At 45.0% G+C, this 18434-nt stretch overlaps 1 long non-coding RNA gene across 1 annotated transcript in view; it reads left to right on the top strand.

Annotated features, from left to right (window-relative positions):
• The first annotated feature begins 9585 nt into the window (after window positions 1-9585).
• The window catches only part of LOC123356968, a 52168-nt gene continuing 43319 nt past the window's right edge, over window positions 9586-18434 (top strand). Inside the window, exon 1 of the long non-coding RNA XR_006575475.1 lies at window positions 9586-9647. This is a non-coding gene — a long non-coding RNA (uncharacterized LOC123356968). The remainder of the gene's footprint in view (window positions 9648-18434) is intronic.

The raw sequence follows: 18434 nt of genomic DNA, 5'->3' as shown, positions 1-18434 counted from the left end.
TCAGACTGGAAAAAAGACACAATGTTTTAGTAGTGAAGATAATTAGCCATTGAAACAACTTACCAAAGGCTGTGGTGGATTCTGCATCACTGGAAATTTTAAAATCAAGATTGGACGTATTTCTAAAAGATTTGTTCTAGTTCACACAGGAATTAATTCAGGGAAATCCTCTGGCCTGTGTTATACAGGAGGTCAGACTGGATGATCATAGTGGCCCCTTCTGGTCTGAGAATCTACAAAATTTTGAATAAGAAAGAGAGGACGGAGCAGAGTTGCTGGGCTCTTTCTTCTCCTTCCCTCCCCACCTTTCCTATTAGAATAGTGTGGGCTCCTGAGAGGAGAGGGGAGGGCAGAAAGTTCTTCAGGCTTTCTGCAGCAGTCCTGATGGGCTGCTTTTCCCCAGGAGGCAGGGCTGCAAGGGAGGCAGCCAATCAGAAGAGTTCTCCTCTCTCCAAGAGAGCTGAAATTCACAAGATGGTTGGAGTTTCTCCAGTCATCTTAAGACCCACATACACAGTTCAATAGATAAGTGCAGGCATAGTTAGCTCCAAAATATCCCTCCAAGAAAGGCTGTAGAATTACCACCATTGGAGGTTTTTACAAACAGGCTGGACAAACACTTGTCAGGGATAGTTTAGGTTTACTTTATCCTGCCCCATGGCAGAAAGCTAGATTTGAGGACCTTTTGAGGTCCCTTCTAGCCCTACATTTCTCTGTTTCCATGATCCTCAGAGGAACTTTTGTCCACTCACACCCAGTTTGTGCTGGATTCATGAGTCCTTCTGGGTAGCTAAATCCCTATGAGGCCCAGGGGCTTCTCCTTCTGTCTCCACTGCCCCCAGTGACCTTCCCAACTACCACATAGCTCATCTCCATATTTCCTGCCATCTCCTCTACCACTGCTGCCTGTTTCTATGGCAACAAAGGCAAAAATGCCACAAGTCATCTTTATCTGCCACTGGGGGAGGCAGAGGGAGCAGGCACTATGCCCTCAATAGACAAAGTGTCATCCTACAGTGACCTAGAATCAATACAGGTGCCTCTTCTATGAGCAAAGACAAGGGGAAAGGGTATGGATGGGACGGTGGAGGCAGAAGGCCAATGAAAAAGGGAACACAGACTTGTAGGAGAAAGAAGGTAAATATAGAAACTCCTTGCTTAACGTTGTAGTTATGTTCTTGAAAAATGTGACTTTAAGCGAAACGATGTTAAGCTAATCCAAGTTCCCCAGAAGAATTAATGTAAATTGGGGGAAGGGGTGTTAGGTTCCAGGGAAATTTTTTTCGCCAGACCAAAAAAAAGACATTATATACATAAACAATTTTAAACAATGTAATACTGTACTCAGCAATGATGATTGTGAAGCTTGGTTGAGGTGGTGGAGTCAGAGGGCAGATCATCCAGCTGTTCCTCTTGCTGTTCTTTTCAAAGTGCCGGGGTGTGCTCAACCCCCGGCTCTGCCCCAGGCCTGCCCCCACTCCACTCCTTCCCCCAAGGCCCCAGCCCACCTCTTCCCACCTCTGCTCCACCCCCTTCCCTGAGCACGCTGCGTCCTCGCTCCCCCCCTCTCTCCCAGCCTCCTGAACGCCTCCAAACATTGCTATGGGCAGGAAGCGCACAGCCTCCCTCCTCCCTCCCTGCGCCTCCCGCTCGCAGCAATCAGCTGTTTCGCAGTATTCAGGTGGCTCGGGGGGGTGTGGGGGGAGGGAGGCTGCGTGCCATGTCCTCGCTCCTTCCCCCTCCTCCCCAGAGCCTCCTGAATACCATGAAACAGCTGATTGCAGTGGGGATGAAGGGGGAAGTTGCTGATCTGCTGGAGCACTGGCGGGCAGAAGGTGCTGGGGGGGGGTGGAGAGGAGACCGATAGGGGAGCTGCTGGCCCACCCTGGTTCCAAGCCCGATAGAGGGGCTGCTGGCCCACCCTGGTTCCAAGCCCCTATGACCAAATAAAATTATAACCAAACATTGCACAACTTTAAATGAGTATGTTCTCTACTAGATCAGCGACGTAACAACATTAACCAGGATGATGTTAAGTGAGGAGTGTACTTAAAGTTGGATCCCCTTCAAATATTAATTCTCTCCCAGATTTTCTTTTTTAATTCTCACCCATCCCACACCTATCTGCAGGACTATCAGAGATGGCTGAAAAAACCCTCTGAACAAAAGTTAAAATAAAGCCCTGGTAGCTTTATGTATTCAGATTAATTCTGTAATTTTCAAGGCTTGAAAGTCCACTCAACAGTGGACAATGAGAAGTGCTCCCAGACAAGTTTGGGGCCTTCCACTATCAATTTCTGCAGAATTTAAGTTTTTATTTTTAATAGAGTTATATTTCTAGTCCCTAGATTGCAATTATAATTTTCCACATGCAGATCCTTATGCCTTATTTCATATATGAAATATGTCAAATTGTCTTCCCAAATCTGTAGAAAGAAAGTTCTGGTCAGGGGCGGCTCTAGGCACCAGCAAAGCAAGCAGCTGCTTGGGGCAGCCCATTTACAGGGGCAGCAGCTGGCAGGGATCCAGCCTGGGAGCTGAGAACCAACAGGGAGCCCTGGGAGCTGTAGTTCCTTGGTTAGCTCCCTGCCTATAGAGCCAGCGCTGGAGCAGGGAAAGAACTAAATTTCCCAGCATTCTCTTGGCCGCTATCAACAGGAAAGGGAGGGGGAGGGAGTATGGTAGCTGAAACCTCATGCTGCAGCTTGCTGTGAATGGAGAGCTCACTGCTAGAGCGGGGTGGTACTGTGATTGGGGAACAAGTGTGCCCAAGGAGTAGAAGGCTTTGGCCCAGATATCCCCTTCAGAAGACATCCCCAGACAGGATTAGGGATATTGGTGTGACCTCACCTTGCAGCCCCCAAAGAAGGAATAGGGTGGACTAAATGAACAGTGCCCCTCTCTATCTGAAGCCTAGCAAGGGAGGTATGCGGATCCCACTAGAATTTAAAATGGAAAGTAAGGGAGGGGAGGCTCTGGACCTGGGCAGCTTTAGATACAGTACCAGGCACGTAGGAGGATTTCCACTTCTGAGCCATGGAAGCAGAAATTGACTTTTCCTTTCCAGATTTAGCTAGATTCAGAATGGGAATCTAGCACCTGCCTTCCAGATTTGAACACCTCAAAATTCAGGAGTGCTCAAGCTCAATTTGGGCAGCTGTTACTTCATTTCTCTCAGATCAAATATACTGATCCACTGTAATTTGCTGTAGAAAAAGTAGATAAAATTGAGCAAGAAATGCTTCCCAGTGGTTTTTAGGACTGGAATTGCTATTTTCAACAGCCACTGCCTTTTTTTTTTTAAAGTTTTATTTGTTTAAAAGGAAGACAGTGATATTGCACTGGCAAATTCCCCATAGAAACAAAGAGTGGAACAAAAGAATAATAAAGGCACCTCAACTTTTCCTCATTTATGGAGGACAGTTTTATAATATGCACCCAGATATCCTCCAATCACACAAGCTGAAAATTGTTCCACTTTACTGCAGTTCTGTAACCATATGGGAACCAATCCTGTCTGTGTTCTGTGCACATCCAAAATTCCTGCTGAATGACCTGCCCTGGGAGCAAGTTACCAGTGACCCAGGGCTGGGGTGGAAGGAGGGTGCAGGTGGGGAGGGGGCGGGGGAGCCCAGGGCTGGGGAAGCAGGTGGTTGCGGGTGGAGGGGGCAGAGCCCAGGGCTGGGGCGGCAGGGGGTATGTGGGTGCGGGGGCACTAGTGGGGGGGGAAGAGGGGAGCCCAGAGCTGGGGAAGCACAGGGTGTGGGGGGAGGGGGAGCTCAGGGCTGGGGCGGCAGGGGTGTGGGGGGGGGAGAGCCCAGGGCTGGGGTAGCAGGGCGTGCAGGTGCGGGGGGAGAGCCCAGGACTGGGGCAGCAGGGAGGTGCAGGGGGGAGCCCAGGGCTGGGGTGGGGGCAGCCAAATTTTTTTTTGCTTGGAGCGGCAAAAAACCTAGAGCCAGTCCTGGCTCTGGTGATTTTGCCACTGCTCAGAACTTTGCCAAGCACCACCAGAGTGAAATTAGCAAACTCTGCTCAGGTTCTGTGCTGATATCCAAAACTCTTTTGAGGAGCAGTGCAACTATCAAGAAACACATTAGCATTCTGAAGCAGCAACTTCAGTTAACCAGAGCAGGAGGACTTAAAAACAGAGCCGTAGGGAGAGGTAGTGCAGTAGAAACTCCCATCCTGATATCAGGGGGCTATGTATGGGGTTAGGGGGAAAGAAACAGAAAGGTCCTAACCCTTCCAACAACTGGAGAAGTTGGAACTTCAAATTTATAAAAAACCCAGCTGCCACAGTTCAGGGAAAATGCATCTGTATTTCACCCACCAACAAGGGCAACCAGTCTAGGCTCCCAGCCCCTCAGTCATCCATTTTGGGAGGAGACCTGCATCTCTCTCCCTCCTGATCAGGGTTTTTTTCAGGCTGCCCAATTCTCTGTCTATACTGTAAGTTCCCCAGCAAGCCAGAATGCCTTAATAGGTCAGAGGCTATTCTTTACTTTCTCTCCGAAGGCTATGAACAACTGTCACTGCCAACCGTCACAAACTTTACCACGCAGCTCTTTATAAGCAAGTACATTTATTCATAAGGTGAAAGTACTACAGAAAAAAAATATTAAAGACAACAGAAGAAACTACATACACATTAAAAAGCTTACTAGAGACAACACCAACTCCAAGCTCAGGCTCTGGTAGGTGTCAGTCCTTCAAAAGCCACAACATGGTTTTCATCATGGTTACAAGTTCATAACCATCTCAGATTCAGAACCAGAACACCCATGAATAGTTCAGGCTTTCCTTTATATTGGCTTGGGTCTTTGATGTTGGTCTCAGGTAAGAGGATCAGCAAACAACAGTCAACAACACAGCCTTATGAAGCTATGCCCTGTGTTTTTGCATAACCAGCAGTGGGGAATTTGCAATCACCTTCCCCTAGGTATTCCCCAGGAAAATAACACTTTTTGTTCCACAAGTCCATTCTTGTCTGGCACATTGTTCAATGTAGTTTTCTGAAACCACAAGTCTGACATTTGTCACACCTCCCACCCATGAGAGGTCTCGTACAATCCCAGCCCACAGTAATACATAAATAGGGCCCTACCAAATTCACGGTCCATTTTGGTCAATTTCATGGTCATAGGATTTTAAAAATCATAAATGTCATGATTTCAGAAATTTAAATTTGAAATTTCATGGTGTTGTAATTGTAGGGGTCCTGACCCAAAAAGGAGTTGTGGGTAGGATTGAAAGCTTATTGTAGGGGGGTTGCAGTACTGCTACCCTTACTTCTGTGTTGCTGCTGGCGGTGGTGCTGCCTTCATAGCTGGATGGCTGAAGAGTGGCAGCTGCTGGCTGGGAGTCCAGTTCTGAAGGCAATACCGCCGCCAGCAGCAGCGCAGAAGTAAGGATGGCATGGTATGGTACTGCCACCCTTACTTCTGTGCTGCTGCTGACAGGGCACTGCCTTCAGAGCTGGGCACCTGGTCAGCAGCCGACGCTCCTCGGCCACCCAGCTCTGAAGGCAGTGCAGAAATAAGGGTGGCAATACCACAATCCCCCTAAAATAACCTTGCAACCCTCTTTTGGGACAGGACCCCCAGGTTGAGAAATGCTGGTCTCCCCCCCTGAAATCTGTATGTAAAAGCACACAAGACCCGATTTCACGGGGGGAGTCCAGATTTCATGGTCCATGACACATTTTTCATGGCCCTGAATGTAGTAGGGTCCTATACGTAAACAATTCATTTAATAAAATGGACCCCAAATACACTTCATTCAATAAAGTCTCCCAAGGATTTTACAGGAAATTGCCATATCTGTCACAACAGCTTTCCCCCTTTCGCCACAGCTGACGAAAATAGGGGGACTGGTCCTCTCACTATGTGGTTGCCTTTGACTCTCTCGGGTGGATCCATCCTCTCCTGTCTTTCAAATATACCTCTGGCTAGTACGTACTTGGTAAATTTTTCAAGCCTTGGCTGTACTGAGTGTTTTTCTAAGTAGTACCTCTAAATCCCCTTTAAAGCCTGGTCTACATGCATATTTTCGTATAACTATTTCTGTAAAAATCATACCCTTAATCCAAGTTTTAGGCTGATTTCACAGACAAAAAATATTTTTCTTTAACTTTATTTTAACAGCAACACGTGTTAGCCATATTTCTGTATGATTTTAGTGGAGACAAGACACAAGAGCTTTTCACTAAAGTATAGTTAGACAAAGTCAACATTATACCCCCCACATGGGTTTAATCTCACCTAGCAACTTCACTGTAAAAACTAGAGCCTTGTCTCCACTATGACTTTTATAGCAAATAGTTAACACACATTACCTATCTCACTGTAAAAACCCACCTTTTTTGGCAGTGAAGACACAGCCAAACTGGTACAACTCCCACAAAAGGGATTTGTTCAGCTTTAACCATACCAGTATAAACAAAAAACTTTTACTCCTTTTGTACTTCCTTGTTCAGCCAGATCTGCTTTTTATAATGCATAGTGTTTGTACAATATTGTTGAATGGCATACATAACCTTTGCACATACAGCAATTTATCCAAACATTTTGTTTCCTTTTAGTCTTTTCCCTCCACTGCTCCATCCCATTTGATTACATCCAACATTTGTGTTCTCTCCCTAATTAAACATATCTTTATGCATCTGTCTTGTGATGAGACTTGTTATACAAAAATCTCAGCTTTAAAGATTTTTGTATAACAAGTACTCCAATAAATACAACTTCTTACAAAGTTGTATAATTTCACAAAGCCTTGAATCTATACTCTAAATCAACATTACTATTGCTAAAATCATGGCTAATGAAAATACACAACAATTTTCCTTTGTACACATCTACATATCAACATTAATAGCCCATCGGGCAGGGCAATATAAAAATGAGGGGGAGGAGGGAGTATTTTAACATTCTTGTTAAAAACCTTCTAAATTACACACAGTTTTCATTGAAATTGCCCTGGAAGCTTCCATGTAGCTTGCTAGATAACTGCAAAGTATTTTTCATAAAGCACCTATTTTACAGAAGGATCTGTTGCAGAACACTAGAACAATACAGGTTATAAACCATATATTGATTAAGATTCTAGGTCAGGGGTCGGCAACCTTTCAGAAGTGGTGTGCCAAGTCTTCATTTATTCACTCTGATTTAAGGTTTTGCATGCCAATAATACATGTTAACGTTTTTAGAAGGTCTCTTTCTATACGTCTATAATATATAACTAAACTATTGTTGTATGTAAAGTAAATAAGGTTGTTAAAATGTTTAAGAAGCTTCATTTAAAATTAAATTAAAATGCAGAGCTCCCCGGACCGGTGGCCAGGACCTAGGCGGTGTGAGTGCCACTCAAAATCAGCTTGTGTGCCGCCTTTGGCACACGTGTCATAGGTTGCCTACTCCTGTTTTAGATGGAGGCCTTCCAGTCTTTTGGATAAATAATTTTAAGTGATGTATCAGCAATATTTATCAAAACGAGTTTGAACAAGTGACCATATGCCACAAAGTGATGAAAGTTATAACGAATGCCAACATCCTGGAATCATGCCATAAATGAGGAGTTATCTGTTATTCTTTGTTTTACAACATCCAAGTGAGTTCTAGGTGCTTTACAGAAATAGAGAAGGCACGGTTCGTGCTTTAAGAATTTAAAATCTAAAAATAAGAGAGTTCAGACACTAGGCCACATACTGCCCTTGCTACCAGTACAAGATGCATACCGAATCAACTGAAGTTCTACATAGTATCTAGCTCCTTGTGTCAGAATTTACTAGAATTGCCTGCTTTTGGGAGCTTCTGTAACAGTCATATCTTTTTATATGTATGTTTAGAAGCCACAGAATTAGGGTATTTTTAGACTCTTGTATTAGTGGAGTAGAAAAATTAAAAACTCTTTTTTTCCTAGTGAGTTTCCTTTCCTCAATATTTAGTCCCCACTGATTTTTTCTTGTGAAGTTTGGTTTGGCGACGCCCCTTAAATGTAAAACTCCTTCTGTGTACATATAATAGGAGTTCTTCTGTTTTCCTTACCTTGCTTCCTTTGTTTGCGTACTATCACCTTAGAAACTTAAACACTCTGCCCCAGATCAGCCTTTACACATTTACACCATGGTTTTTCTTATTATTCTTCCTTCTAAAATTGTTTCTCTACCCATACATCACAGTATCAATACATTTTTTATGAACATTACATATATATTTGTAAAACTGTTTATCCTTGGAGTTAGGAGATCCAAGTTTTATTTCCATTTCTTTCACAAACATACTATATGACCTTGGATAAGTCACTCAACCTGTACATCTCAGTTTCCCCACCCATAAGATAGGGATAACAATTTCTACTTTATATGTGTTGAGAGACATAAAGAATCAGGTATTTATACATCCAGAGATAAAAGCCACTAGGGAAGTGCAGTGCCCAGGGGTATATATTAATTATTAAACATTTTGTTTATATAAACAGATACATATATGCACAAAATAAGTAATACATAAATGCAGAGTAAGTGTGTTCCATGAACTGCAGAAATGAACTAACACTCATGACACTTCTGGGAGGTCAAGTCAATATTATCCCTCCCTTTCCAGATGGGGGAGGAAAAAAAAGAAGAGGTTAAATGTCTTCCCCGAGGCCACATAGGTAATTACAAAGCCAGGAAAAGAACGTATGGTTTCTACCAATCCCTTGGTATAACTACTAACCCCCACACACAGGAGTCAACCACCACCATAGCAATTTGTAAACACACATATAACTATATTATGTACACAATTTTATTACAGATCTGTAATACAGTTTAGCACAAGTGTTGTATTAAAAATACCATCTGATGTATGCTTTTGTATTTATCAGAACACGGAGGTACACCATGTGCACCTGCACAAATAGCATTGTTGTTGCTTATTCTCATACGAGATGCATACCCATGTTCATCACATCTTACACACACACTAGTGTCAGAGATGGGTGGATGCAGGCACAAGCGTTCCTGCACACACAAAGGGCTGGATTATGCACACAGGCACCCCGGTGCCGGGGCACGCACGGGAGAAGGTGCTGGGGGCTGTCCCCAGACACACACACAGACGTGCCATGGGCTGAGGGGGGAGGGGGGTGCATGCGGGGAGAGATGCCATGGCTGGGATGAGGAGGGGAGGGATGGGGGATGGGATGGAGTGGAGGGGGCTAAACCCAGCCAGCCCCCTCTCCCCACAGGAAGCCGGGCAGGGTGGGCGCCTCACCATCCTCACCTGGTCTATGGGCAGCCGCACGGCGTTGCTGAGCGGCTGCAGCAGCGTGGAGCCCGTGGTGCTGGTGGCCATGGCGAGGGCGCCGCCCCCGGCCCGGGAGAACGGGGACTGGTCGGGGGGGTAGCAGGAGAAGCCGCTTTTCCCTCCCGGCTCCCCACGACAGCGGCAGCAGCGCGAAGAGCCCGACCTACGTCGTGACAACAAGGGGCCGGAGGAGGCGGTGGGAGCGGCCCAGCCGCGGAGTGACAGTCCCGCTGTCCACTCCACACGCGGCCAGAAGGTTGAGTGTCAGGCGGCGTCTCCCAATCCCCGCCCAGCAGGAGGGCGGGACAAAGCCGCCAGTCATCACCTCCCCCCCAGCGCCGAGGGAGGCCGCGGGACCGGGTTTGGGGCGGTTGGGCTGGGGTGTGACCCGCCTTCGCCTTCTGCCGGGGAGCGGCTGCGGGACCGACAATGGAGAAGGGTCAACAGAACTGGGGGCCACGGCAATGCTGGGGGAGGGGTAATGAGACCCCCAGCAATGGGGGGGCGTGGCAATGGGGGGTTAGTGGAGGCCCCACCCCAGTATTGGAGAGGGGGCACTGACGATGGGGAGGTAATGAGGAGACCCCAGCATTGGGGGGTGGCAATGGGGGGCCCACCCCAGCATTGGAGAGGGGGCACTGATGATGGGGAGGTAATGAGGAGACCCCAGTATTGGGGGGTGGCAATGGGGGGGTTAATGGGGGCCCCACCCCAGCATTGGAGAGAGGGCACTGACAATGGGGAGGTAATGAGGAGACCCCAGCATTGGGGGGTGGCAATGGGGGGGTTAATGGGGGCCCCACCCCAGCATTGGAGAGGGGGCAGTGACAATGGGGAGGTAATGAAGAGACCCCAGCATTGGGGAGAGGGTGCTGGCTATGGGGGGAGGGGTTAATAAGGATGTCTCTGCATTGGAGGGGGGTACCGGCAATTGGGGGAGACAATGGAGAGGGCTGGTTATGGGGAAGCTTGTGCATTGTGAGTGGTAATGGCAATGGTGGGGTTAAAGGGCCTGTACCAGCAATAGCAAAGTTAATGAGGGTCACCAGCACTGAGCAGAAGGGACAGTAGATTAAGGAGAATACTTGGTAGGGTTGAACTGTGGAGGATATCAGCACTTGAGGGGGACAAGTGTGGGAGTGCTGGGGCAGCAGCACTAAATAGAGGGTAGTACCTACCCTAAAGATTACATTGGTATCAGCACTTGACAGGAGTTTGGTACCTTGACACAATGGGATGGGAAAAGCTTGGGAGCCACAGCATTAGGAAGGTTGAGAGTACTGGTCCCCACTGAAAAGGAAATGACAATTGCCTGAGGACCTAACTGCTACCCTGATAACTATTGCCCAGTTTGGGCTAGGAAAATCACAGTGGATGCTACTATGGTGGAGGTTTGCAAAACTGTTTGTTGCAGGAGCATGTGGATGCAATAAAGGTGGACAAGATACCAGAGATTATTAAGGAATATAAACAATTGGCTGTTTCTAACAGTGCAGGAGCAATGTGCCTATTCTTCTCCTAATTCCTCTCAAATGCCCAAGAGTTTATGCGCTCCACAGGATGGAATATTACTCCATGCTTATGCAGATATTAGTGGATTGTTGTGGTAAGATTTTGTATGTTTACATGTTATACGATGGCCAAGCAAAGTGCATGGTAACAGAATTTTCAAAGGGCAAAGGGGACTCTATTCCCACTGAACAACACTGATATTAACAAAGTCTTCTTCCTAAAGGTGTTATGCTACATACCCACTTTTACCCACTGCTAAAGAAGCTATTTCCTGCGTACACAAACTTAGAGTGATGCCTCTTATTCACTTAGTAGTTGCAAGATGGTGGTGGAATTTCTTTTTGGGGTACTAAAAGCAATATAGGTATGTCAACCTATGGTGACAGTTCAATGACTAATATAGTGGTTGCTTAAGGCTTTGCCTACACTTGCATTTCAAAGCGCTGCTGCGGCAGCGCTTTGAAGCGCTAAGTGTAGTCAAAGCACCAGCGCTGGGAGAAAGCTCTCCCAGCGCTGTCCGTACTCCACCTCCCTGTGGGGAATAACGGACAGCGCTGGGAGCGCGGCTCCCAGCGCTGGAGCTTTGACTACACTGGCGCTTTGTAGCGCCGCAATTTGCAGCGCTGCAGAGGGTGTGTTTTCACACCCTGCTGCAGCGCTGCAAATTTGTAAGTGTAGCCAAGCCCTAAGTCGAGTACATATATGTAAATCCAAGAATGATGTCTTCAGTGACCAGTGGAGCTAGGAGGCAGTGGTGCTTGCAGCAACCTTTGTGCTACTGGACAGACACACTCTAGCACTCAGGATTGTTACATATATTAGAATAGTCTGTATTCATATTGCCTACCTTTTTTACCTCTTTATACTCTGTTAGTTGCTAACAATGAGGAGTCCTTGTGGCACCTTAGAGACTAACAAATTTATAACTCCTCATTGTTTTTACTGATACAGACTAACACGGCTACCCCTCTGAAATCTGTTAGTGCTAGATTTCTCTTTATGTATTAAAGATTATCTTTACACAAATTAGGAGAATGAAATATTTAATAATGAAGGAGTTTATGGAGGAATGTGCTGTTTTTATCTAGATCCTCCAATTATTGCAATGAAGTAGTTTTCAGTGACTTTACTGGAACTCAAGAACTTATTCACAGTGAGTATCCAGTTGTCACTCAAAATTTGGTGATAAGTAAATCTAATAAGGTTCCTGTAAACTCAGAATTGTTGGGGTATAGCTACAAAAACAGCAATGTTCATCTGCAGCTCAGGCAAAAGAGTGACTTGTCTGGAACATCATATCGAGTACTTCTGATGATGACGTTACAGATGGATAGCTGTGTATATTTATTGACACTCAATGGCCTGAGTGATATGAAGCTGTTGTTGTTTTCTTTCCACTCTAACCATATGTTTTGGAGGACATAAAAGGTTAGAACATACCAGAAAATACAAATATTCTCTTCCTGCTTTTACACAAGTTAATTTATCATTTTGTTTAATATTCAGCAGCTATGTGTGATTCAAAAAATGTCAGCCAGGGACTACAGTGCACCATGACTAACTAGATTATTTCCAGCAACTGTAATGAAATGGTGAAACAACTTCTAAGATAAGCATCAAAATAAGGATGAATTCAACAAACTACAAAAGTAAAACTCTTAGGAAGTGAGGCGAAGCTGCCATAGAGTTTTCAGTGCTCTGTGTAGTCAAGCAACAACAGTGAATTGAACCTCTGAACTCTGTACAGTAGTATCATAGGTGTTCATTAATTCTTTGATTTGTGAATGCTTGACTTAAGCTCCAAATCTGCCATTTAGTGGCCTATGTTAAATTGTCTCCAATCCTAGGGTTTCAGAGTTTCAGTTCTCCATAAAGGACTTTTTTGGGGCAGTCTATCATCACCCATCCTGATAAAATGATATGTTCGGCTGAGCTAAGTTTTGATGATCATTGCCTCCATGGTGGCTGTTTTTGCTCTTTCATGAATGTTCATGTTTGATACTTTATCTTCCCAGCAGGCCTTCACAATAGAGAAAGATAGCACATGTGAAATTTTTCAAGTTGCCTGGTGTGCCTGCAGTAAACTGTCCGTGTTTTACACCTGTATAAAAGGAATGCCATCACTTCTGTATCATATATCATCGATTTTGTTGACAGTTTGATGGTATGCTGGTCGAATATCCTATGGTGAAGTCTTCTAAAAAGCCTGCCTTTTGTATTCTGTTTTATATTTCTTGATCCAGAGAACGGTCACTTCAGATGGTACTACCAAGGTTTGTACAGTGATTGACATTCTTTAATTTTGTACCCTTGATGGTGATATTTGACTCAATGATAGTGGTTGATGGTGCCAGTTGGAATAGGAATGCATTTTTTTCCAGGCTGATAGTGAGTCCAAACTGTTTAGTTGCCTCTGAGAACCTGTCAGGGATAAGCTATAGGTCACTTTCACTGATTGAGTAGAGCACAATCATCTGCAAAAAGGGCTTCACACATGAGTTTCTTAAGGACTTTTGTCTCTGCAGTAAATCTTTGGAGACTGAAGAGAATTCCATCAGTTCTATATATTGCATGGCTGCACTTTTGAAGGCTGTCAGTTGCAATTCAGAATGGCTGCAAAGAAGAGACTAAGGAGGATTGGTGCCAGCACACAGACTTGTTTCACCCCATTAGATGGGGGAATGGCTTAGAATGGCCAGCATCTGAGAGTACTTGACCAGTCATATCTTCATGGAATTGAGGTATGATGTTAACAAATTTGGTTGGGCAGCCAAATTTTCTAGAATTTTTCAGAGTCCATTTCTGCTTACAGTGTTGAATGCTTTTTTTTAGATTAGTGAAGATAGCATGCAATTCCATGTTTTCATCAATACATTTTTTTGTGAATCCGTGTCTTAACAAAAATCATGTCTTTGTTGCTCCATCCTGATCTAAGTCCACATTGGGTCTTTGGTAGAAGTTTCCCTGATACTGTTTTTCCCATCTGCAGATAGCAGGGAGATACCTTGATAATTGCCGCAATCAGATTTGTTAGCTTTACTTTTGTTTAGTGTTAATATTATTGCATCTCTGAAATCCTGAGGAATTTTCCATTTGCAAGCTATCTTTAGTAATTTCTTATAAATAGTTGACAGTTTGGGGGACATGCAATCTTTGCTTGATGATTTACCTGACTTAATTTGTTTGATAGCTTTTTTCACTTCCTTGGCAGTAGATAAATGGGCGATTTCTTCATGTATGGGGTACTGATGAGTTAGCTCCTTTAGCACTGTGGATTGACAGTAAAGGGATAGATGAGCAGCTTAGTAAAGTGCTGCACCCATCTCTCAAAGATGCCTCTTTTGTTCTTGATTAAGGAATATTCTTCTAAACTCTTTAGTGGAGCTGGTCTCAATTTTCATAGGCCATAAATGGCCTTCAGGGAATCATAAAACAACTTTGTTTTTTAGTATTGGCATAATGGTTTCTTTTCATCATCATTTTCATCAAACCAATCCTGGTGCTGTCTCTGATTTTTTGCTCAGAGTTTCTTCTAAGGCAGGGCTGGGGAACTTCCGGCCCACGGGACAGATCTGGCCCACTGCTTCATTTCGTCCGGCCCACAGCAAGTCTTCACACCGTGGGCCAGAAGCCCCATGCCTTGGCAACCCCCTGCCGGGCAGGAGTCACGAGCTCCAGCTCGCCAGCATGTCCCTGCAGCCCTTAGGTGGAGGGTGATCAGGGAAGCTCCGTGTGATGCCCCCACCCCAAGTGCCAGCTCCACGCTCCCATTGGCCAAAAAACGTGGCCAATGGGAGCTGTGGGGGTGGCGCCTGGGGGCATGGGCAGCATGCACCACACAGAGCCACCTGGCCCTTCCACCTAGGGGCTTGTACGTGCTCTCCGCTTCCAGGAGCAGCGCAGAGCCAGGGCAGGCAGGAAGCCTGCCTTAGCCCTGCTGCACCGTCGACTGGGAGCCGCTTGAGGTAAGCGCCGCTCATCCGGATCCCGAACTCCCTCCCACGCCCCAGCCCCCTGCTCAGGTCAGAACCCCCTCCTGCACCCTAACTCCCTTGTGGAACTCACACCCCCTCCCGCACTGCAACCCCCTGCCACAGTCCTGAGTCTGCTCCCACACTTCAAACCTCTTGGCCCCAGCCCGGAGCCTCGTGCTGCACCCTAAACCCCTCATCCCCAGCCCCATCCCAGAGCCTAGAGGAAGCCTCGAGCCTCCATGCCCCCCACCCTCGCAGGGCTGCGTGTGGCCCCTGCCTGATTTTTTTTTCTGTGGCTCAATGGCCCTGATAGAAAAAAGGTTCCCCACCCCTGTTTTAAGGCTTGACTGATGGCCTACTAGAATATATTCTACTTTTCAAGTGAGTAACTGGATAATGATACAGTACAATCAATTTTTTCCTCTAAGTTTTTTACCTCCCCTTTTTCTTGATTGAAACAGACCTTTCAATTTTGCTATGCTTAATTTTGATTTAATCTGTTCAGCATTGTTTTGTTGTGGCAAGCAACATGTAGACTGAATATGGTTCTGATCATCCTATGGTTGGTCCAGCAATCTGATCTTCACGTTGCTTTGATACTGTTGATATCCCTTGGCCATAGGATGACAGTCAATCACATGCCATCCACATAATTTTATTTGTCAACTTTCCTGAAGATTGTGTTTGTAATAAGAAGCTCGTGGTCAGCATACTTGCTGAGTAAAAGGAAACCATTGCATTCAGATGCCTGATTCCGTTGTTCTTTATTACACCGCTCCAAGCTTCACTGTCTTTTCCAACACTGGCATTAAAGTCTGTTAGAAGCATGTCTTCACTGGGTATAGATTTGATTATGTCATCCAAATCAGAATACAACTCTTCTTTTATTTCTTCTGTACTGTTCATGGTTGGAGCTTAAGCACTGATAAGAATCACAAAGTGTAAATTTCCAGTGGGAAGTCAGAGTCATTGGCTAAAAATGAATGCCTATAGATAAGACTTTCAGTGATTTCAGGAGGCTGCGTTTAATGGCAAAACCAGTGCTATATATTATGTCTTCCTCTGCTGTTTTCCTTTTCCAAAAGAATGTATAGCCATCTCTTAGTTCTTTTATGGAGCCTTTGAAAGTCTAGTTTGCTGATGGCAGCTAGGTCAATGCTATATCTAGCAAGTTTCCTTGCAGTTAATGCAGTATACATCTTTCAGTCTTGATGTGTTATCTCAGTCCATTAGGATCTGTATGTTCCAAGTTGCCCACAGTGAGAGCTCTTGTTTTTCTTATAGAACGACCACAGTGTAAATGATTCACAAATTGCAATGAACTCATCTTTTATTTATCCTCCTGCATTGGGCGTCCATATTTTCCACCATTTATTTCAGTCTTGTGCTGGTCTGTTCAGGCTTCTGTGTGTCATGTTGATGGATTTGGCTTCTTTCTCTATTGTTCTGCATAATGTTTCTCTAAGTTGCCCTCTTTTTGTCTTCTCAGGTGATGTCCATGTTATCACTTGATATGGAAGTCATGTTGGTATCATGTCCTAAATGTATTTATCTTCTTCTTACCATGTTTGTTACTTGGGATTGGTTTGCTCTACTTAGAATTTCTCATGTTGCAAGAAACCCTTTTCCAATGGACTCTGAAGATCTTCTGCAGGCACGTATTTGGAATGAGTTGATCTTCTTATCAATTTCTGTTGTAGGTTTACATGACTCTGCTCCATAAAGGATTACAGACATGATGCTGATGTTTAAAATTCATATTTTTGTATCGGTGCCAATCATGCTACTTTTCTAAATCTTTTTTTCAAGTTTATAAAAGTTGTTTGCTGCTTTTGATATTTGCTGCTTGACATCTAGTATGGTGTCACCATCATTGCACATATCATTCCTTAGATAGATAACATGACTTTATTCTTCTAGTATTTCTCCATCTACTCTGGTGGTTGCATTTGGGACATTGATAGCCATATATTTTTTCTTTCCCTTTTTGAAAACAAACCAACTTGGTTTTGCTGCATCTGCCAAAAGCTTGGTTTTGTTTGTTTGTTTGTTTGTTTCCATTAAGCAATGTGTAGAACTAAGCAGGACAGTGTCATCAGTAAAAATGAGGTCATCTAATTGTGCTTTATCATTTGTCCATAAAATTCCTCAGTTGCCTTCTGCAATTACTTTCTTCATGACATAGTCAATGACCAGTGCAAACAATAGTGGGACGTAACACACCTTTTGCCTTACTCTAGTTGCCACTGAAAACCATTGGCTGATGATGTCACCCCTGACTGCACATTAGTCATGGTGAATAGGTCCGATTAAAATTGGCAATATTTAGGGAACCTTTTCTAGCCCCTTTCCTTTCTAGAAATGTTGAAAAAGAGCTACTCAGTCACCTGGGATGTTGTCAGACATCCTTGCTGCCCATGATTCAAAGATGAGCAACCAGAGTCCCAAGTTACCTATGTGCAGGTTTGTGAGTGTGACTCCCAGTGTTCATCTACACCAGTGGTTCTCAACCAGGGGTCCGGGACCACCTGGGGGGCCATGAGCAGGTTTCAGGGGGTCCTCCAAGCAGGGCCAGTGTTAGACTCGCTAGAGTCCCTGGCAGAATGCCCAAGCCCCACCGCATGGATCTGGAGCCCTGAGCAGTGTAGCTTCACAGGGGGCCCTGTGGCATGGGGCCCCAGGCACTTGCCCTGCTTGCTACTCCCTAATGCCAGTCCTGGCTTTTATATGCAGAAAACAAGTTGTTGTGGCACAAGTGGGCCATGGAGTTTTTATAGCATGTTGGAGGGGCCTCAGAAAGAAAAAGATTGAGAACCCCTGATCTACACCACCCTCCCATCGCTGCAGGACTTTCTTAATGATGCATGAATGCCTGTGTGTGAGGGGTTTGTTTTAAGTAAGACCACCATTGCACAAAGGCAATCTCACTCTCTTGCCTGCTGGAGTCAAAGGCCAGTGACATGAACGGTCACAATGACTGAGAACATCATTAGCTGCAGTGGATAGCTGTTGATATATTTTGTGCCTTGTCAGGCATTACATATTCTACAATATGTTGTTGCAATACCTTTCCATCTGTTGGTCCAAGAGGTATCCCTCACCTGGTCTGCCAAAGCAGATTTAGTATGCTGGGAATAGGCATTTCCTCTCATGGCTACTCTCTCCCTGGTTTAGCTCACCAGTGTCCCAGGATCTGGCCGCTACTTCATACTAGCACAGGGGTAGGCAACCTATGGCATGGGTGCCGAAGGCGGCACGCGAGCTGATTTTCAGTGGCACTCACACTGCCTGGGTCCTGGCCACCGGTCTGGGGGGCTCTGCATTTTAATTTAATTTTAAATGAAGCTTCTTAAACACTTTAAAAGCCTTATTTACTTTACAAACAACGGTAGTTTAGTTATATATTATAGACTTATAGAAAGAGACCTTCTAAAAATGTTAACATGCATTACCGGCACGCAAAACCTTAAATTAGAGTGAATAAATGAAGATTCGGCACACCACTTCTGAAAGGTTGCCGATCCCTGTACTAGCAACTACTTAGAGCCATGGGTAAAAGCTAGATAAGAAGTGAGGACCAATGAAAGAGCACCACTCAAAAAGTGTGATTTGTCCTGATTTTCAGAAGTACTACCTCTCCCTCTGGGATGTATAATCAAGT

This window comes from Mauremys mutica, unplaced genomic scaffold (genome assembly GCF_020497125.1).
Source record: "Mauremys mutica isolate MM-2020 ecotype Southern unplaced genomic scaffold, ASM2049712v1 000106F_np12_subseq_7162897:7254943_obj, whole genome shotgun sequence".
In the NCBI taxonomy this organism is placed as follows: domain Eukaryota; kingdom Metazoa; phylum Chordata; order Testudines; family Geoemydidae; genus Mauremys; species Mauremys mutica.
Note: the sequence above shows the minus strand (reverse complement) of the source record. Positions and strands in the feature narration are given on the sequence as shown.